At 37.2% G+C, this 19,031-nt stretch overlaps 1 protein-coding gene across 1 annotated transcript in view; it reads right to left on the minus strand.

The window, feature by feature from the left end:
- The window catches only part of LOC138158691 (receptor-type tyrosine-protein phosphatase N2-like), a 187,965-nt gene that overhangs the window by 132,113 nt on the left and 36,821 nt on the right, over positions 1-19,031 (minus strand). The gene's annotated exons all lie outside the window — the stretch shown is intronic.

Below are 19,031 nucleotides of genomic sequence, written 5' to 3' on the forward strand. Positions count from 1 at the left end.
CTCACCCATTCAGCTGGGTCTTTTCTTAGCAGTAGCCTTTTATGTGTTGTGCAAGGATGCATCATTATAACTCATAACTTCCTGATACAGTTTTCAGGAAAGACAAAGAATCCCAGCAAAGAGAGAGTTACCTGAGTTAGCAATATGCTTCTTATACACATAAGTAAAATCATAACAGCAATAATAACTGACATTTATAAAGGGCATTGAAGTTTGCAGAGTGCTTACATTACATTATATACATCATCTCATTTGACCAAACTCAATTCTAAACTGTGTCTTTGTAATATATCCACAGAGACAAAAGAGCCACTTATTAAAATTATTTTTCTCAATAGGCATGAACCTACTTCCTGAAATGAGACATGAGGACTTATGCACGAACAACTTAAGACCATATGTGCTATTAAAGAGCAAGTGTGGTCTAGATAGACACAATTTAAACAAAAAAAATCCTAATTTCAACCAAACTTACTAAAAAAAAAAAGGTGAAACTGGCTAGCTTACATTTTACCTTGTCCACTTTCCCCTCATTTTTCTTGGGAGAAAGTGATCAAAGAATAATGAAGTGGCTGAAATTCAAACAAGGGAGAACATGAAGAAAATGGGTTGGATAATCAGTTCTGGCAAGGCTGGGGGTGGGAAATGGAGGTTTCTCTCTAATAGATTATTTTTCACTTCTGTGAATAAAAATTCGACTTGGGGATAATCTTCTCTTACCATTTGCCCATGCTCACCACTCAGTTACACACTGAAGCTTTGAGGCACTGAGCTGGAAAGCATTGTTAGATGTCATCTTTCTTATTCTTGATTCTCTCCAGGGTGAACTGAACTGACCTCAACTAGGAGATTTAGGAGCCTAACGCTTTCCAAAGCTGAAATTTCCTGGAATTTCTCCAAGGCCACCAGGTATTAGAAAAAAAAGAGCACTTTCCTCCTTGGGCAATGACTCATGATAGCTTCTGATTTACGCTCCTGTTAATACCATTTTATAAACTGTTGTGTCTTTAGTTCTCCAGGTCCTTATTTTGGCATACTTCAAGTCAATTAAACGATTCACTTACCTGCTAGGGCAAGTAAATCTGAGAAGTGGCTGGGAGGGCTAACTGTCCCATAATAAATCCTTTTTCTTTTTTATGCAGAACTTAAAACTTGTTCCTGGAATATGGGAATCAGAAAGGTTCCCACCAATACCATCATGTAAATGAATCCTAATTTATCCTAATAATTACTCTTTATGTCCTTTTATATGATACCTATAGGATCATGAATAGAAAGTTGGAAAAGACCTTTGAGGCTTCCTAGTCTAATTTGTTATAATTAGTTTTATTCTCTAGATACTTTCTTGCATGATTAGTTAGTAATTTCACTATACAATATAATACATGCAAGTAGTTTGCATGAATTGGTACTTTGAATATTAGTCTAATGTTAGGACCTCTTATCCTGAGTTCTGGACTCTTGGTGAAGCCATCTCATCTGTTGGATTTAGCAATCCTAACAATAAAATCACTCTAAGATCTATTGCCAAAGTGTATTCAATAAAGTATAAAGTTGTTAGTAAAATATTTTTGTTGTTCAGTCATTTTTTAAGTCATTTCCAACTCTTTGTGACCTCATTTGGGGTTTTCTGTACAAAGATATTAGAGTGGTTTGCCATTTCCTTCTCCAGCTAATTTTACAAATGAGGAAACTAAGGCAAATGGATATGTGACTTGCCCCAAATCATACAGCTAGTAAATGTCTGAGGCCAGATTTGAACTCAGCAAAATGAATCTTCTTGACTCTGGGCCAGGTACTCAATCCATTGTATCACCTTAGCTGCCTGGGAAAATACTAGAGAGACTGAAATCCCAGAATGAAGTTGGAAATAGAACAGAAAATATGTGCATGAGTACATACAAACCAGAGGCCCTAAAAATATTTCTATTACTGTGTAGATTGATGCATTTAAAAGAGAAGCCGATGGATGCAAGGTGCTCTAGTGCATAAACCAACACTTTTTCTAGATAGCAATAAATACCTCTTCAAATCTGAATAAAGAAAATGATCTCCTTAAATTTTCACCATAACTCCAAAGTTCTTTGCCAGAGTATTTCTGACTAAGGTATATTAAGGTATGGTATTAATTAATTAAGGTATGTATTAATTTTCCTGATTCCTGATAGCTAAAAGTAGGTTCTCTGACCTCACATAGAGACAGACTCTAATTTATTAATTGTGAACAATAACGATTGCTTTTATCTTCTAAAATACTTTGTAACTATTCATTTGTTATTCCATCCTCCATAGAACAGGTACATTCTAACCATGCACACACAGAAGAAGGAAATTAACTTTTCACATAGCTGATCAAGGAGAAGAATCCAAAGAGGGACTGGGTAGCCTTGCTTCCAAATTCTGCTGTTTAATCCACAGCATCATGCACACTGCCATCTTAATCTGAACTGGGCTATTTTCTCTTCATGACAACCCATCATGAATAGAATATATAACCTGCCATTGGGGTGCAACACTAATTTATTTATATCTTAGCTAGTTGCTGGTTTTAGTTTTCATGGTTTATTTAGGAGAATTGTTGGAAAGAGGGAATCATCTTCCAACATAAACTAAAGAGGTTTATTTCATAGTAAACATAAATTGAAAGGGGGGACTAGTTACAAAGGAGGTAACTGAGTCTCTAATTAGAGCTTATGTTGCATGATCATAGTTACACGACTAATTGGGGATATGGATAGAAGTAAAACTCTATCTTATCTTCTTAATAACTTGAATGAGGGATTGGCATTGGGAACCCCGAGGAAAGGATGAAAATAAAGGATAGTATATACCAGTTGTGTCAAATTCAAATAGAAGGCCAGTCATTAATCCATACACAAGGATCCCTGTTGGCCACATATTGATTTAGGAAACCATATATGACCATTATCTATGTTCTATTGTATTTTTATTTATTTTGTTAAAAATTTTCTAGTTGCATTTTTGATGTGGTTTGGTCTGCACTTGGAGTGTTGTGAATATGTATGTTTGATACCTCTGGTCTAACCAATCCACAAAAATTTCATGATTATGTAAGACAACTGTCTAGCTTATATAGATTTTATACAAACTATAGCCATTCTGATACTCATTAAGCAATAACTTATTATTTTACACATTAGAAGATATATTGTTACTTTGATGGGAATATGCTTTCCACTGATGTAAACTGTAGCCCCCTCTCTCCCTGTGCCCCAGTTAATCATTTTAATGAGTTGTGAAAAAACCAAACTATTAACTTGAGCATTAATATATGTCCACTATCTAGTACAGCAGTCAGTTAACAAATGGTTAATGAATTTACATCATAGATCTGTAGGCTGTGACTTTATCTCTAAGTTCAATGTAGGAAGAAGCTTCTTATCTCCTTGGCCTCTCTCCTTTCTCTATTCCAATTCATTTGGCACACTGATGCCAGATTGTTGTTCTTATTTATATTATATAAAGTACATTATATGCATTTTATCCTGCTCTTTCCCTCCCTGACTGCTCCACTTTTTCTATTGCATTGAATCTTAACACCTCTTCTTGGCTTCCAAGGCCATCTATAATCTGTCCTCATTCTGCAAATATAACATAATTTCCATTATTCCTCAGAATCTTTTGCTTGAGTTAGTCGGTTGAGTTCAATATCTTATACTCATGGAGTGCTTGGCCTTGACTCTCTGCCTTTGCCCTGGGCTCCCCTTTGCTCTGAAGTCCTACCATATTTACGGACATAATTTAACACTTGATTAACTTGCTGTATTGTTCACTATTGTGCCATGTATGTCAATCTCGGTTCCTAAACTGGATTGTAAGTGTTTTGAGAGCAGGGTTTGCACCATATTTCCATGTCTTCCATAGGGTGTAGTAGCATGGTATTAAGCCCATAATTGATGCTCAATAAATATGTGTTAAGAGACTGAATGTCCCTTTGCATCATTTTACTCCTTTGCTCAAAAAACTGTCAAGGCTACCAACTGTAGTTAGTCAGTTAACTGACATTTATTAAGCCCCTACTATGTGCTAGGTAGGCACTATGCTAAGCTCTGCATCAAGCCACATCTTGGCATCTATGGTCTCACTACTCTGTCAGCCACAGGTTAGTAGTGTAGATACCACAAGTCATATAGGTGATGGGATTTAGATTTCGTACAACATTTTATAGATGAAGAACCTGAGATAGAAGGGGGGGATAATGGAGTAGAAAGGAAACCAAAGTTTTCATGGTTTATCTAGGAGAATTATTGGAAAGAAGGAGAGGGAGAGGGAGAGAGAAGGAAGTAACATACCCAAGGTCATTCAGGTAGTTAGTAGCAGAATTATCCAACCTTTTTTTCTAACTCCTATTCATCAAAAACATTCATTGCAACCAGTAGAGTTTCTTCAGCATTTCCAAATAGGTCCTGCTCATCCTTACCTCTCCCAGTGGATACTATTCTGCTATTTGTGGAGTCACTAACTTCTTTCTCTTCATAAATTCAAATCCTCTATTTGTGTTTGAGCCCAAATGAAGACCTACCTTCCTCCACAACTATTTGAACTCACAAAAATCTTTTCTTTTTCTTTTTTACTCTATCATTTATATTCTGCACAATGCAATCTAACATCTGCTAATACATTATTGGATATTGTTCACTAGCTGCTGGACTGTCTTGTATCCTCAATGAGACTCTAAGTCATTGTGTCAAGTATTTACTTGCTTGTGACCCTTTTGGTACTCTGATTCTAAATGGAACTTTAAAAGTTCAGTTTTGCAAATCATGTTAATTTTGACCAATACACATGAGCAATCAGGAACCTTTATCTGACCAAAACAAATAAATAGAAATTGATTAATTTAGTTTTCTAAAAAAACATTTAAGTGCTATCTGGTTTATGGATGGGTACTGATACTGATGGGCAGCTAGGTGGCACATGGATAATTAATCATTCCTGGAATTAGGAAGACTCATCTTCTTGAGTTCACATCTGGTTTCAGACACTTACTAGCTATGTGACCCTGAGCAAGTCACTTAACCCTATTTGCCTGGGTTTCCTAATCTGTAAAATGAGCTAGAGAAGAAAATGGCAAACCACTCCAGTATCTTTGCCAAGAAGATCCCAAATTGGGTCATGAAGAGTTGGACATGACTGAGATGCCTTAACCAACAATGATATTGATGTATAATATTTCTCTTTCAGGAGATTTTCTAGGTGATTAAGTTATATGATAATCTAGAATACTGTGAGCTGAATGATGGTGCAGTGAAGCAGATTTAAAACCAGTTGAATAATCAGTCAAAGAGTGGTGATTAAGAGATGCATGTCAACTGGAGGCAGGTCTCCAATGTAGTGCCAAAGGGATCTGTCATTGAGGATATTCCAAAAAACGCTTTTATTAGTGGCTTAGATAAAGGCATAATTGGCATGTTTATCAAATGTGTAGGTGGTGATGAGCTGGGAGAGATGTTGGATGTCAGGGCTGGGATCTAAAAAGTCCTCTAACTATAATGGTACACTAAGTTAGTAAGAAATACTTTAATAGGAGTGAATGTAAAGTTCTACACTTTCATTCAAGAAAGTCAACCTCCCAGGTATAAGTAGGAGAAAAGTGACTAGCTAACATTTACTATTAAAATGATAATGATAATAATGATAGCTAGCATTCATGAAATAACTACTGTGTGTAGTCACTGTGCTAAGTGCTTTACAAATATTACCTCATTTTCATCCTCATAACAATCCTGGGAGGTAGGAGCTATTACTATGCCCATTTGATGATGAGAAACGAGGGCAAAACAGAGGTTAAGTGATTTGCTCAAGGTCACGCAGCTAGCAAGTATCTGAGGCCAGAGTGTTCTATCCATCGTACCACCTAACAGCACTTTAAAAAAAAAGAAATGGGAATTTTTTTTTGGTCAAAAGTAAGAAAAGTTAATTCAATCATTGGCTGCTTTAACAGAAGCAAAGTGCCCATACCAAGGGAGATGATCAACCTTCTATTCTCTGCCCTGGTGTGACTCAAGTCAAGACCAAAAGCATTTCCTATGTGCCAGGCACTGTGCTAAGGGCTGGAGATGTTTTCAAAAAAGCAGTATTATGTTCAGTTCTAGGCACCAGGCTTTAAGAAAGACCCCAAGAAGCTGGAAAATATCTGAAGAGCAACCAGTGTGTTAGGGACTTGAAATCAGATCACGGGAGGTAGGTTTGGTATAGTGGAAGACCTAAGGGAATTTGAGAACTGTGTTTAAATATCTGAAGGATTTTCACGGGAAAGAAGAATTACATTTGGTTCCCCTGGTTCCAAAGGAAAGAACTAGGACTGATGGGGGAAAATGACAAAAGGGTAAATTTTAGTTTGATATCAGAAAAAACCCTACAACCTTCCAATAAATCAGAAATGTCCAAAGGGAGAATAGTTTTCCTTGAAAGATGAATTCCCCACCTCTGGAAGTCTTTCAGATGGAGGCTGGATGAATACTAGGTCAGGGCTGTTACAGAATGGGTTTCATGTTTTGGCTATGAAATGGATTAGCTGACTTCTGAGATCTCTTCTGACTTAAAAATTCTCTGATTCTATGAAAGGAATTTGATTTGAAAGAGGCTGTAGTTACTCAGAAACAGCCAAATACTGATTACACATAGTAAGAGGAAACAGGAAGAAAAGATGGTTTCTGAGTGCCATTGCAGGTTATAATTTCAATTCTTAGCTCCCCCCCCCGCCCCAAGATTTTACTAGAGCTGCTATGGAAGCATTGTGTCCTGTGTTTTGAGGCAGAAGTGCCCATGCCAATAAAACTGTAGGTTCTATAAAACACCAAAGCTGAGTATTCATTCTATTTCAACTGTAGCTATGTTTTTAGATAATGAATTTATAAATGTTTGTCAGTGACTTACATAAAAGCATCCATGGCATGCCCATCAAGTTAGAAGATGTTGTAAAACTGGGAAGGATGGTTAATGTATGGCATAACCAATTCAGGATCCAAAAAAAATCTCACACAGGCTAAAACCTTACAGAGTAAATATAACACCTTACATCTGAGTTTTAAAAAATCAGCTTCCCAAGTATAAGATGTAGGTGGCAAGGCTAGACATCAGTCCATCTGAAAAATATCTGGGGTCTTTAGAGAGTTGCAAGCTCAAATGGCAACCAAAAAGAGTGACGTCATTAAGTGAAGCAAATATTAGTATCCAAAACAATGGTGATAGTCCCAATGTATCCTACCCTGGTCAAATTGTATTGGAGTAATATGATCAGTAGTAGGTACCATATTTCAAGGGGGAGGATGATAAGCAGGAAAGCATTATTTTAAAAGAGGGCAAGCAGGGCAGCCAGGTGGCTCAGCGAGTAAGAGCACCGGCTCCCGTGTCGGGATGACCTGGATCAAATCCGGGCTCAGATACTCAGCACCACACCCAGAAATAATAACTGGCCGTGTAACCTTGAGCAAGTTACTTAACCCCAACTGCTTTTAAAAAAAAATAAAAGAGGGCAAGCATTACAGAGTAAGGCCTAGACAACATGCCACTTAAGACTCAGTAAAAGGAATTGGAGTTATTTTGCCTAGACAGAAAAAAGACTTCAAAAGGACATAGTAATTGTCTTTAAGTAATTGAAGGGCTGTCATATGAAAGAGGGATTGGACTAGAACAATGGATGGAAATAGCACAGAGGCAAACTTTGGCTCAATGGAAAGAACAGAATTCCTGACAAATACTGCTAGCCAAAAGTGGAATGGGCTGCCTTGGGAAGTAATCAGAGTTCCTCCTTAAAGGGAAAGCTGGATGGCCAATTCTTAGTGATGCCGTAGAGAGGAATTTCAATAAGTATGGGCCAGACCAGATTGCCTCTGAGGTTTCTTTCAACTCGGAGATTCTGTGATTCTGAAATCAGAATTTATTCTTGCCCATATCCTCTTCTTACAGATTCTCAGAATCATCATTACTCTCCCCAGGGCTTGAATAGCAAATCAAAGCCAGCTTATAAATTCATGCTTAGTTCTTGTGGAGGAGGGAGGCTTTGTTTAATTCTGCTTTGTGCAACAGCAAAATGGCTAGTCAGGTTTTGGTCCCAGAATCCCAGAATCTCCCAGAATCCCAGAATCAGTATGTGCCAGTGAATAAGTATCTACAAAGCAGAAATGACATAGTTTGATTTTCTGATGCTTGCAAGAGTCTTCAGGGGAAAATGTTTACCCTGTTTTGACTTTTTGGATGATAAAGCTCATTTGACTTAAAAAAAAAAAACTAGAAGAGTAAAATACTAAAAGAAAACCCCTAAAATGCCCACCAAGGTATCTTTAAAAATTAAAAAAAAAACTTTCTTTATAGAGGGTCAACAATGAGTGCCAAAGTGCCCAGGAGTGACAGAGGGTATCAGGCCAGCAGGAGTTGGGGAGGAGAGGGTTCCAGGTTCCTACGGCTGCCAAAAGCTGCCAGTAAGATACTCTAAGTCCCTACAGCTATTAGGAGCTGAAACATACTCCAACATCTGTTTCCAGCAGCCCACTGCAATTGAAGATGGAAAATCCCAACATCTACAAGTAAGAGTGATCCCAAGCAAAATGTAAGTATGGCTCTTGGGAGTTCAGAGGTAATCCTAGAATCATTCTAGGGCCTGGAGACTCAATCAGACACTAAGCATCTGGAGTGCGGTTCCGGTCTTGCTTTCAGCAACCCACTGGGATAGCTGATAAGAGGACAACATTGCTAACATGCAAAATTATAAATTAGGTAATTTACCCTCACAGGCCTCTCTTCCTTGATTTAGGTGTTTTCCTCTTCCTTTTCCCTTATTGCCCTCAGATGCTGACACCAAGTTGTCTGGAATCACCAAATCTACCACCTGATTTAGACCTGTCCCACTTAGGAAGTACTCATGTTCCAAGTCACTCTAAGCCCTTGCATTTCCCTGACATCACCTTCCATCCCTGAACATTATTTCTCTAGTGTCCCATTTACTTAGGGCTCCTCTCTCTGCTGCTAAGATAATGTGGTGCTGGTGGGCCGCCTAAATGGGTTAGTTCTCTTAGGTGATGCATCTGCATTTTGAATAAAGCTCTCTAATGCACAATGCCTTAACCCCAAGAATAACAAAAATTGTGAGAATTTCAGGGCCTGTGGCAAGCCAGAGATAGAGAGACTTTTTGGTTCCCATTGCAAATTTGGAGGATTTTTTCTTTGCTATTATTGTCAGGGTTATCCTGGGAAAATCTGCATGCAGGTCTTACACTGGAAGGAAAGGGTTCTCTTCCATTGTTTTTGGTCACCAGAAAACAGGGGTAAAGAGTATTTCCTCCATATTTGTGACTCTTCTAAGATCAAAGGAGTTGAAAGGCAGCATCCTTGTATTGGCCAGCCTCTAAGACAAAGCTTCTTAACTTGGGGTCCATGGATTTCAGGGGGTTCATGTGGATGTGTAAAAAAGTGATATCTTTATTTTCACTAATTCCTACCTACAACTGGCATCTCCTTCAATTATGAATTCAGGTAACATGCCATAGTAGTGTTAAGAAGTATCATGACTTCATCACCAATTAGAATCACAAATATTTTCACATTATATTGCAGTTGTTGCTGATATCTTGAAATATCATTTGTGCCTAGCACTACTTCGAGATTAAGTATTAGATCTACTGCCAGATCACACATGATCTCAGCCTTCTATTCTATAGACTATGGTCTTCAATATAACTGGTCTCCTTTGTAATCCGATGTATTTTTTTTTTTTGCATTTAAATATATTATTTTGAGAAGGAGTCTATAGGCTTCAACAGGTTGGCGATAAGTTCAAAGGTTAATAACATCTGTTCTAGAACTTTCATTAAGTTCTTTTAAAAAGTTAAAATTCCATTGTGCTTCATATCAAAATCCTAGGAGTTAAGTTTAACACATAAGGGGAAAAAAGGGGGATGGTTACTTGTCTTGTCTTCTAACTTATTACCTCCCATCATTGCCCTGGGGTAATTCGATGACAGGACTTTTCTGAAGTGCTTTTTCTCTGCTCTCCTGAGACAACTTAACCTGATTTAATCAATAGCAGCATTGCTCAATCAGAAGGGCAGAGTTTTCATTTGCAATCTAATGCTTGGCTGGTCTGTGGCATTCAAGCAATGTAGGAATGACCAAATTATCCTTGTTATAGTGCCATGCTCAATAAGTGCTTGATGAAGAGTGTGATGCATACTGTTTAAATGCTCAAAAATTGCACTCAGTAGTCTGGAGAAGTTGTTGGACTTGTGTACTTAAGCAAGAATGACTTTTAAAGTCTCCTTTGAATTTGGATTGGTGAACATACTCCTCTCCTTACCCTCTGACTCAACTTAAATAGGAGCAACATGTGATAAATGAGAAGCAATTCTGTTTTTATAAAGAATGAGGATATTAGAGCCCAAAGGGAACTTTATAGATCTTCTTGTCCAATTTTCATTTTTATGTTAGATGATATTCAGATAGGTTATGGTGACTTGCCCAAGGACACATATCTAATCACTTTGGTACCACCAGGACTAAAACTTAGGTCTCATGATTCCTAGTTATGACCTCTTCAATACATAGTGCTTTTATTTAATGCTAAACCTTCAATAAGTTGTGATATTTAGTTCTCCTTGTAGCAAAGCATTTTAGTATTCATTGGTGTATATCATTGAAGCTCAAAATTTGGGGCATTTTTTGTCAACTGGGAATGTATCTTGGCAATGAGGATTTTCTTACAGCTTCTCCAGGTTCTGGGACTGATTCTAGAATCAATGAGGTGATTCCAAGATTGTGGGTCCAGGCCAGAAAACTTCTATAATATCCATTCCATTTTTAAAATATCTAGGGACATGTACTCCGGGTCTGAACTAACCCAAAAGGATAGAATCGTTTCTAACATACAGGTCATTTTGGGTCAGTTGTCTTCCCTATTATAGATTCTAACCAGATCAAAGACCTTCTTGGGAGGTCTGACCCAAATTTGCCTTCCAGGGACTCCCCACCCTCCTCCTCTGAAAGAAATGATGACCTAAACTCGAAATTGGTAACCCAGTAAAAACTCATATGGTCACCAGTTAGCTAAACATTTCTCTAATCACAACTGTGCCGTCTTAATCCTAAATCCTCCTCTATTTTCTCATTACATTAGCCTCTTCATCTGAAATTCTGCTGTGGCTTCACTAGGCCTGAAAGCAGGTCATAGAGGGTCTCAATAGATTCTTCAAATTCCTGCCAATTTATTTAAGAGTGGCCCAGTCAATTAGAAAGAGTTGGAAAGAGACCCCAAAGCAAGTAATCTTTCAAAAAGTGCAAGATAGGTCAGATCCATGCACTGCAATCTAGACTGTAATGATGGACTTGGGATAAAGGATTTATGCTAATTTAAACAGGGTCTCCCCCTAACCCTTTGGCTTAAATGTCAGACAGTACTCCTACAACTCAAAAGTTGATCAATAACATCAGTGGCAAAACATATTGCCCCAAGCCTGATTAAGGAACATATTAGTATAACTATAAAACTTGAAACACCATCCAATATAATCTTGTTTCTTTATGAACAAGTCCTATATAAGCAATCATAAGCAGGAAGGAAGGAAATAACCATTTATTAAGTGCCTACTTATATACCAGACATTCTGCTAAGTGCATTACAAATATTATCTCAATAAAAAAAATATGGTTTGTTAGTTTAGTTGCCTAGACCTAGTTAAGTGGTAGGCTTAGTAGGTGACACACAGCATGATGATGATAAAGTCCTAACATTGTTCCCTGGGTAGATGAATTAGCTTTATATGGAAATAGTGACTTATGCTTAGCCTATGATCAGGAATCTCTCAAGTGTGTGTCATTCAGCACCAGGGGAAGGTAGGTATGGGTGCACAAGGACTATATGTTTCTCTCCTCTGCCAGAGAAATAACTGGTGAGTTAGTAGTATTATCCTCATATTCAAACACGTCATAGAGAAACATTCTCATAAACTAAGAATCAACTTAGTTGAAGTTAAATGGTGAAGCAACACTCCCAAGAGGTAGGTAGGAAACACAAGGGCACAGTTTCTTCATCATTGTATGTACTACAGGAACATTTGCTGAAATGAATTGAAAATAACTAGCAAGAAAGGAAGCCCCTGAAATGAGTCACAGGTCAGAGAATAAAAAAATCCTGAAGAGTTAACTGGTCAAATATAATGTTAATAAAACAGAGTGATCAGTTATTTAAAAAAAAAGGACTGAATCTCTATGTGCTACTTAATATATAATCGGGGTTTGGGGGAACCCTATGGGATCAGCTTGTGTGAACCCTGGCAAAAGTGGAAAGACTGCACGATGCTATCATAGAGCAGTCACTGAGATCCTTTATCTTTTAGTTTAAACTAGTTCTATCTTATCCCATCCTTGGTAGTAATAACTTATCTTATCCATCCTTGTTAGACCAGGGAACATCATTTAATCATTATTTGCAATGCTGTAGCTTAATATATTTGAATAATAGAATCAAAAGAATGACAGAATTCAAAAGAATGACCTTTAATCTGCATAAGAGTTAACTAATTTACCTTCTAGGCTTCTAATTAGTATTATTGCTTTGTTAAGCCCCTGGTTTTCCAAATTGATAATCTACCCTCTCCATAATACTCTGTAAGAAAAGTCTGTGCCCAGTTGGTGAATTCACAGACTCTGTATTTTACCTTAGGTTGAACATAATGGAACCTAAAGGGTACCTAATGGTTTCTAAATGTTGATATGTCTAAGGATCATGTTCACTTGAGGGTATAAGTAGGACTCTTTTCCTCCTTTAGTCAAACAGCTGACTCATATGCAACCAGCGGCTCACAGGAACACCTAGATCCTTTCCAAATTCACACAAAGCCAGCCACTCTTGAATTGGTGCCAACGTTCCCTGATTTTTTAGCAGACCTGATGGAAAAGTACAGATCTACCCAGCTGATCAATTAGAGGCTGATTATTTGATTTACATTAGAATTCACCATAGGATTCCTTTATAGATTGTGCTCTTTAGCACATTTTAAATGATTTTAATTACAAAAACTCATTGTACATAGGACTTTTCAAGGAATGTGCCTATTACATAAAGTAACAGTCACCTGTATTAATGATATCTTTCCTTTTGAGTTGTTCTGCTTTGTACCTGGCTACTATTAAATTTTCTTCTGTTGGACCCTCACCATTTCTTTGACTTATTAAAGGCATTTAAAATTCCAAGGGTATCCTTTAAAATATAGTCAATTCTCATTCATCAACTGGGTGATATCTACAAACATCATAAACATGCTTTCCTTCCTCCCTGTCCCCACTCCATACTCCTTATGCTGGCTTTACAAGGCTCACTTTTATCATCTTGGCACTGGAGAGAAAGAGAGCTGTAGAGTGTGTGGAATGGGACCAACACACCTATTCACACCTCTTTGAGCACAATGATATTTTACAGAGTCTACATCAACTAGGTAGTATAATTTGCACTATCTAGCCTGCTGCCCCAATTGGAGTCCAGAAATGAATTCATTTACATGGTCCTAGAAGTAATAATGTGTGAATCAATTAGGATCTAGTTGTGTTCAAGTACTTTGACTTCATCTCCTTGCTCTTGGGGGAAAAAAAGGAGGGTAAATTCATCTGTGAATATAGTATAACTCTAAATATGACCAATATGGACTGGTCTGCAGGGCAAGAAAGCATTTACTTGTGAGTAAGTACAATGATGAGGGCTTTTAAACCCCAATTGGGAGGCCATCAGTGTATGTAGGTTTGGCTCCTTAATAAATGCTTATTGATTGACTGATTCTCCAAAAGCTGTGTTTTCCTTTTCTGACCATTTCTTTTAAGCCAAGTTATTTCGCCCACCATTTCCCAGACTGACACCCATCTCATTGCCTCCAAGTTTTGATTTCATCCGTTGTTATAGGAACTACTGTCCATCACTGTCTATATTTCTATATAAAGAAGTGTTCTTCATTTGCTGTCCACAACCTTGTCTTTTGATATGTTGATAACTATATTTCAATATAATTTTTCTTTTCTGATTCCATGTATTTAAAATCATTATTTCAAGATAAGATTTATAGTTTTCACCTAACTGCAAAAGAGGTCCATAACAAAAAAAATTAAGAATCTCTTTTACAAAATAGCTATCATTTGCTAGTGAATGCCCTAATTTCATACATGTGTCTGAGCAACCTCCTGTAATGCCCCATCATGGCATGGAAGATACTTAAGGTTACCAGACTCAAAGTCAGTGGAGTGGAGGCTTGGAGAGATAGAAAATAAGCTGGAAAGAGTTCAGATCCAGTGAGGAGACACAATATGCTGTCTATGCTATTCACAGACCAGCTGACGAAGATGCCGCCATCATGAGACTGGTTGCAGAGTCATGGATTTTTTAGTCACACCAACTCTCAAGACAGTCTACCAAGACTTGCACTATTGGAAGAAACATCTCCACTGAGTGAAATCATGTATTGTCTGATGTACTGAAGCATGAAGACATTCCAATGGGCTGTGCCAACAACAAAAAACATAGTAGTGTAGGAAAAGAAAAGGAAGTTGAGTTTGGAAGAGACCTGAGTTTGAATCCTGCATTTGCTACTTACTGCCTATGTGAACTTGAACAAATCATATGACTTTGAGCCTAGAGTCAAGAAGACTTGAATTAACATCTAAACATTTACTAGCTGTGTGACTTTGAGCAGGTTACTTAACCTCCATTTGCCTCAGTTTCTATAACTGTACAACAGGGATGATAATAGCACCTGCTTAGGTGGCTCAGTGGATAGAGCACTGGACCTGGAGTCCAGAAGACTAGAGTTCAAATCTGATCTCAGATCCTTATTAGCAGTGTGATTCCGGGCAAGTCAAAACCCTTGTTTGCCTTGGTTTCCTCAATTATAAAATGAGGATAATAATAGCTCCTTCCTTCCAGGTTTGTTGTAAGGATCAGATGAGATAATTGTAAAGTGGCTGGCACACAGTAAGTGTTATGTAAATGTTAGCCATCTTCATCATCATTATCACTGTTATTATTGTTGTTCCAGGGTTGTTGTGAACATGAATGAAATAATATTTGTAAAGCACTTAGCACTGCACCTGGCACATAGTAGGTGCTAAATAAATTGTAGCTATGATGCTCTTGGTAGTGTTGACTTTTATTGGTCTCCATTTCAACTAAATATGAGAGGATTGGTCTAGATCAGGGATTCTTAATCTAAACTCCATGAATTCTTAAAAAATTGATGACTGTATTTTAGTAATTGGTTTTCTTTGTAATTCTAAATATTTTATGAATTTAATAACATTATTCTGAGGAGGAGTCCACAGGCTCCACACCAAATAGTAAAAGGCATCCAGGATACAAAAAGATTATGAACCTCTGGCTGAAGTGATCTCTATGGACCCTTCCAGCTATCCATCCTATAATACTAAAATGCCTTCCAAGAAACTCAGGCTTATTTCTTAATCTATCAGTCTTATACAGCTGACTTGTTTACCTTTTTTGAAGCTCAATTTCACTACCTGCAAAACTGGGGTAATGGTATCTACCTTGTAGGATTGTAGACAGGATCAAATTGAGATAGTATATGTAAAGAAAGGCAACTGCAAATTTAAAGTGCTAAATCAATATCATCTATTATTAAAATTATCAACAGCATAAATTTACAGTCAAATGTGAAATTATATATTCAGACAATTTATTTAATGAAAGGTTTTAATATTTCTTATTCATTGTATTGGCCAATCTTTTATACATAAAATTCCATATACCTGTTTAGGGCAGAAATATCTTCAACCTTAAAATGTCCACTTTCAGTGAGATCTTATAAAAATTAGCTAATAAAAATTAATGGGAAGAACTCCATAAAATGCTGTAGAAATGCTACATAATAACTTGTTAAAAATGAAATTAGTGCTCAGAAATATGCAGAATATAAAACTGGATACTATCATTTTTTCTAGATGCCAAATCAAGTCTTAAGTGACAAAAAGAAAAAGGACCCTATCTAGAGAGTGCTATATAAAACAATACCATTCTCTATGCTGTGAAAAAAAAATTAGGACTTGATCCCTTTGAGTTAGAAGAAGGGAATTAACAGAAGCTTCAAAGACATCAAACTTGAGGAACATTTGTAGAATAATCCCATCATTTCCATAATAGAAGGAGCACTGCCATTGGAGAGAGAAGTTTACTCGACAAGGGGTCCTATACCATGGGTCAACTAAACAGAAAGACATTGTGCTAGAGAAAGAGATTCAAAAACTGAGCCTCATTAAAAAATGAAACAGGCAATGGGGCATGAGGGGAAGGGGGCCATCTTTGGTGTCAGGAAGACGTAGGTTCAAGTCTCACATTTGACAAATACTAGCTGTTTGATCATTGTGTATCAGGCAATTCTCCAAGGCTTGTTGAATTCAACCACTGGAAAGAAGTTTCCACATTGGGAGTTCCTTTTTTTTTTGCCTGAAAAATGACAAGTCCAGATTTGAGGGGTGGGGTGGAGAAAGAAAAACGAAATCCAATCCTGACTCCAATATCTGATTCAACATGGAAATTAATCCTAATTAAAGGTTAACAATCTTTCCTCATGGACCTAACGTATTGTGGAAGGTTAGGTATTTAACACACCTTTTCACAAAGGACTGTTCATGTCACAGGACATGCAGTTAAAGGAACTGGAGAATGTTTAGCCTGGAGAAGAGATTTAAGGTTGGACATTTTTTTAAAGGTTGTTACATGGGAGGATTAGATTTGTTGTTTGGTCCTTCAGGCGAGAATGAGGATGAACAGGTGAATGCTGTAAGGAGTTACAAGGAGGCCATCTTAAACTTGATGTATGGTAAAAGTGACTAACAATTAGAGCCATCTTAAAGAGGAATAGTTTGTCTCAGGAGGTAGTGAATTCCCTTCCTTTAAAGTGTTCAAGCAAGTTCTGGCTGACTATTTATTGGGCACTTTGTAAAAGGAATTCTTTTGAAGCTAAGCATTGGACTAGATGGCCACTGAGGCCTCTCCCACCAGGGAAATGCTGTTATTTTGTGAAATATCCTAGAACCATTTGGGGTCTTTCTTTGACTGGGAAGGGTACATATATTCTTCTGTGAGGTGGGAAGTTTGGTGGATATGAAGTACAAGAAATGAGAGAGTAAGGATAGGTTTTATATAGGTGTCATAGAGGCTAGGGTGTGGGAAGACTTGAGTTTGAATTTTGCCTCAGGTACTAATTCTATGGTCCTGGGCAAGTCACTTAACCTCTTTTTGCCTCAGATTTCTCATTTGTAAAAGTGGGGATATTAACACTTAGGGTTAATTACCCAGGGTTATTGCAAAGATCAAATGAGATAATATGTATAAAGTGTTTTGAACACCTTACAGTACTATATAAATGTTAAGATGATGATGATGGTGGTGGTTGTGATGATGATGATGACTATGGTAATGACCTTTAGTGACCAATCTCTTGAATCAGAATCATTCTGACTTTCATAGAAAACAGTAACTCACAGTCCAACAAATAGCTATGGATTTTTCAGCTCACTTCCAACTGTGCTTTTACTTAAGTGATTCATCAATTTTCTTATGAGTTATTGTTAGAAAATGTCCAGAGTCATTTGGTTTCTGTGCATGTTGACACAACTTTAATGTCAGATGGAGTAAGACACCTTTCTGAAAACTACCCTAAGTGGGTGTACTACTACCATAGTTGTTAATCATGGCAGAATGTAACACACAGCAGGGTTGGGTGAACCATTATGATTAATATTGTTCTAATCCCTGTGTAGTTTTACTTGGGCAACTAGTTGAATAATGGATAGAGTGCTGGGCCTGGAGTTAGGAAGATTCACCTGACCTCTGACACTTACTAGCTGTGTGACCCTGGGCAAGTCACTTAACCCTGTTTGCCTCAATTTCCTCATCTGTAAAATAAACTGAAGAAGGAAATGGTAAATCACTCCAGTATCTCTGCCAAGGAAATCCCAAATTGGGTCATGAAGAGTTGACTACAACTGAAGAACAACAGAGTTCTACTTGGGGAAAAAAATACAGTCTTTCATTTGGCCAAGGTTCTTTTCCACTAGTCTAAATTATTCTTTTGCTATCTGTTACACTACTAAGGGATCTTTCTAAAATATATATTAACACATGTTAACTTTATGGGACCTACTTAGGGATTCTAGTAATTAACTTATATAATGGAAAACCCTTCTTTCAGCTCTTAGAGTAAGAGTATATATCAATGAAACAGTAAAATAAAGTTCTCTGTCCCCCTGACAATCTAAGAAAGAGGAAGTCTCTGCCATGAAAAAGAATTTAAGGAGATGGTTTTGTACTATACTTTAAAAATCAACAAATGGGAAAACTTCCGCTAGCTGGAAAATTCAGGAATATATGACTCTCCTATATACTGGAGACAGGGAGATATGCTGAATTGTGAGCAACTCTCTTAATAAAATTAGAAATTAATTATACATCAAAAAACAATCCACAGGTATTTCTTATTTGACTGTCCCAATAAGGAAAGTCATCTTGGTAAGACAGAAATCAGCAAAGACATGTCTCTGAGAAATACAAGCTGAACTTTCATCACAATGAAAAGTGTTTTGTACTAACTACATTCTGGAAAGTAGTAACACAAAGAGGGAGGGCCTTAAAACTCCACAACTCTCCCCGGTTTCACTTTTAATTATGAGAAGCCTATGACTGACATTCATTTACTCAAATGATTCTTAGTGAGTTGCGAATTGAAGGGGAAGAAAACAAGTACTGCTTATTAGTCAGAGAGCTTAAAAAAAGCATCACACAAAGTAGGCTCTAATGTGTTATCAGGGTTAAAAACAAAATAACCAATAAAAGAAAACTGCATGTCATTAAGTATGTGGGAGCTGAATTCTCTATGCCAAAGAAGGGGAAAAAATCTAAACTGTAAATATATATTAATATTCACTTAAATATAAGGAGGACTACAGACAGAAAGACTCCCTGAATTAACACTCTTCACAGGCTTCTCATTAGCCTTCTAAGAGGGTCTCATTCCATCATC

Source organism: Petaurus breviceps, unplaced genomic scaffold, assembly GCF_028583685.1.
Source record: "Petaurus breviceps papuanus isolate PSGF00001 unplaced genomic scaffold, PetGlider_PUasm1.0 115, whole genome shotgun sequence".
Lineage (NCBI taxonomy): Eukaryota > Metazoa > Chordata > Mammalia > Diprotodontia > Petauridae > Petaurus > Petaurus breviceps.